We start from the raw sequence: 4254 nt of genomic DNA on the forward strand, positions 1-4254 counted from the left end.
TAGCCAAAACAAGGATTCTATCTTCTTTCCTATGTTGTCACGTTTAAAAAGCCTGAATTTTAGATACTATATTTCCTGAAAAACATTAATTGGTAAAGTGCATCTCCTTATGAAAAACTAGCCAACATGGTAATTCATGCCTTTAAAAGTCATGAAATGTACAGCAATAATGTCACCGTTTAGTCTTATAGAATATGATAAAAAATAGCCAATACATGCCATCTTGACAACAATTCTATCTGTTCTTGTCAATGCTGTTCTTTATTCTATATAATTTATTCTTTAGAATATGCACATATTTCATTAATCAATTTTTGTTCATTATATTATGAACAATTACAACCACTCATACTTAATATATGCTTTACTGCTATATCAGAAGTTTTCATAACTTTCTCCTCCCTTTACGCCTTCAAAATAAAAATTGAAATAAAGTCAAATGGAAACCCACATCTCTTTATTATCTATCTTGCCTCAAAGTTTCAGTTTTTTGTATATTTGTCCTCAACACACTCAATTCTCCCATGTTCCTATATTTTTGGACATCCTCTACTCTTTTCTATATTACAGGTGTATAATTTCTCGTTATTCCAAGCAAACACAGAGACCATAAAGACCATAAGCAATATAATTGTTGTCCAACACATCTATCCTGTTCAATAATAGCAGGCAGCCTGATTTGATTTAAAATAAATATATCTTGATATTCAAAAATCTTTAATAGCATCTCATCACACCTGAAAAGTCCAAGACTCCTTTCCCTGTCCTATGGTGTTCTCCTTGAAGAAGTTCAAATTTTTATTCTCTATCATGTCTACTACTTCAGAGCATTTTTATTGGTTTTTCAGTGCTGTTTAGCAGGAGAATCCAGGCAGTTGGCTGGCTTAGGATAGAAAATATAAAGGGCATAAAAAAAGGGCCATGTGAGTTTTGGAGGTGCAAAATATGGGGACAAAATAGGTGAAGCATCTATTGTATCTATATGATGCTGTGAGAAAACATGACACTTCATGGAGGTACTGACCCCCCAAAAAATTTAAAATTAAGGAAAAGTTCAGGCTCCTGTCACATGGAACCAAATATCAAAATATATACTCTGATTTCCTTTTCTAATTTCTATAGATTAACTGAGTAGATTTGTGCAGTTGTTCTTTTTCCCTATATCCATGGATTTCCTCTTTCTTTCTTTTCTATGAAATACACAAATTAGCACAAACTTAGAAGCTTAAATTTATAATTTTTTATTTAATAAATTCTTTGTGTCAGCACATCAGGGTATGAGGGAGCTGGCCATTTGCAAAGCAGCAATCAAGATGCTGGGTGACTTTAGAAAGAATCTGTAAGCAATAGAGTCTTTTATAATACGAGGTAATAAGGTGAGCGACAACCCCTCACTTTCACCATAACTATAACTTTGAAGTAATTCACAAGCATTAGGAGAGGTTTATACAGTGGTATAAATATCAGGAACTGTGTGTCATGAGGGTCTCTTTAAAAATTTGTCCATGACATCCATTAATACTTTTTGTACTAATTTCATTTCTCTACTTCCTTCACAACAGATTAGCTGGAAATGTTTTAACTTGCTGGATTTGATTCCACACTTTCTTTGCAAGTATTCAAGTCATATGCTTCTCCATCATTCTACCAAAGTTGTACTATTCCAGGTCACCAATTATCTACCTAACCATGCAGAGTCAAATTGGCAATTATCAGCTCTCTTTTTTCAGCCTAACAGTGAAATCAGCTAATAATTATATCTCCCTGAAATATCCTCTGAACCTAACATCTGGAATATCCATATTCACTTATTTTTTCTCTTTCTTTAGCTATCTCCAATCTCATTTTCTGCTTATTCTTATTCTATAAAATCCATTTCCCTTGAAAAAACTCCTGCCTTTATTTTTTTTCCTCTCTGTACTCAATTAAGTGCATGGATAATATCTTCAATTCCATGGTTTTATATATCATCTATAAGGTTAGACATTATGGTAAAGTGGGTATGCCATCACTTGGGATGCCTGCATGTGATATTGTAGTGCCTGGTTTGAAATTAGGCTACTTCACACGTTTGACTCAGCTTTCTGGTTTTGTGCCTGGAAAGTTGCAGTTGACAACCCAGTGTTTGGGTTCCTGCTACACATGTGAGAACCTTGATGGAATTCTTGACTTCTGACTTCTTACTGGCCTAAAACTGCTATTGTGGACATTTGTGAGTGAACCAAGAGGTAGACACACTCTCTGATGTGCCCTCTTTATGTCTTTCTTGGCCATTGCCTTTCAAATAAATGCATTTTAAAAATAATATATATGGATGAGGAAAGGTTATTTAATAGATGCAAAGACAAAGATAGGATTAAGAAGTTCTGATATTCTATTGCACAGCAAGGTCACCCTAGGTAATGATTATTTACTGCACTTTTTAAAATTTTTAAAATTTTTTTAGATTTATTTATTTGTTCAAAAGTCAGAGTTACATAGAGAGGAGAGACAGAGAGAGAGGTCTTCCATTGGATGGTTCACACCCCAGATGGCTGTGATGGATAGAGGTGCACCGATCTGTAGCCAGGAGCCAGGAGCTTCTTCCAGGTCTCCCATGTGGGAGCAGGGGCCCAAGGACTTGGGCCATCTTCTACTGTTATCCCAGGCCAAAGCAGAGAGCTGGATCAGAAGAGGAGCAGCAAGACTAGAACCAGTGCCCATATGGGGTGCTGGCGCTTCAGGCGAGGGCATTAACCAGTTGTGCCACAGTGCCGACTCCATACTGCACATTTTTCTATAAAAACACTATAAGAAATGATTTTAAACATTTCTATCAAAGTAAATGATAATGTTTAAAAAGATAGATATATTTAGCCTGATTGGGCATTAAATAATTTATGTGTATGTTGAAATAAATATATCTGATGGATACTTACAATTTTTATTTAATTTTTTTAAATAATGAAAATAGGGGCCAGTGTTATGTTGTGACACAATATGGTAAGCTGCTATTTGTAATACCCTCATCCTATGTTAGAGTGCTGATTTGAATCCCTGCTGCTCTGATTCAAACACATCTCCCTGCTAATGCACCTGGATAGACAGTGGAAAATGGCCCAAATTCTTGGGCCCCCACTATGCATGTGGGACATCAGGATGCAATTCCTGTCTTTTGGCTTCAGCCTAGCCCAAACCTAACTCTTGTGGCTATTTGGGAAATAAATCAGCAGATTAAAGACCTTTCTCAGGGTGTTTGGGTGCTGTGGTGTAGCAGGTAAAGCTGCCGCCTGCAGTGCCAGCATCCTATATGGGCGCCGGTTCGAATCCCTGCTGCTCCACTTCTGATCCAGCTCTCTGCTATGGCCTGGGAAAGCAGTATAAGATGATCCCTGTACCCATTTGGGAGACCTGGCTTCAGATGAGCACTGCTCCAGCCATTGTGGCCCATTGGGAATGAACCAGCAGATGGAAGACTTCTGTCTCTCTCTCTTTCTCTCTCCTTCTACTCACTCTCTGTGTAACTCTTTCAAATAAATAAATAAATCTTTTAAAAAGAGACCTCACTCTCTCTCCCTCATTTTCTGTCTCTTTCTCTGTCACTCTGCCTTTCAAATAAATAAATATATAAATAAATACTTAATAAAATTAAACAAAAGTTAGCTATGTACCAATGAATCCTAAATTTATATATTTATTCTGGACCTCTTCTTTTTACTCACTTCTATTAATCTGCTGTACAATAACCCATTTAAATGTTTAGTAAGAACATTCTCTAATCTGACATTCATCTCAATAGCTGAGAATTTCAATTTTCAATTGTTCAACTGCAAATAATCATAGTGATGCTCATCAACTCATCAATCATCTTCTCTCTCTTTTCCTTTCACATAAACTAATTAGTACATAAAAACCTCCCTGTTACTGTCTTTGAAATATTTCCCTTATATGACAATTTTTGACCCTATCCTTTCCTAGCACTCTGGTCCATGTAATTACCATTTTTATTATGGGTTATTGAAACAGGCAGCTCTATCGTCTTTACTTCAATTGCATAGTTTTCCATTTTCAATACTCTCTATCTGGTTTTATTATTAATTTAGAAAATAGAGTAATTTACTTTCAAATGAAATTAAAGCATGTCATTCCACTTACAGAATTCTCTGATTGCCATTATTTCAGAACTAAACTTAAATCCTTTACCATGATCTAGAAGACATTCTCAAACTTACTTCCTGCTGTATTTTTATTGCTTTTATGCTAATGATGAAATTG

This window comes from Oryctolagus cuniculus, chromosome 19 (genome assembly GCF_051225735.1).
Source record: "Oryctolagus cuniculus isolate XC-2025 breed Fujian yellow rabbit chromosome 19, ASM5122573v1, whole genome shotgun sequence".
NCBI lineage: Eukaryota > Metazoa > Chordata > Mammalia > Lagomorpha > Leporidae > Oryctolagus > Oryctolagus cuniculus.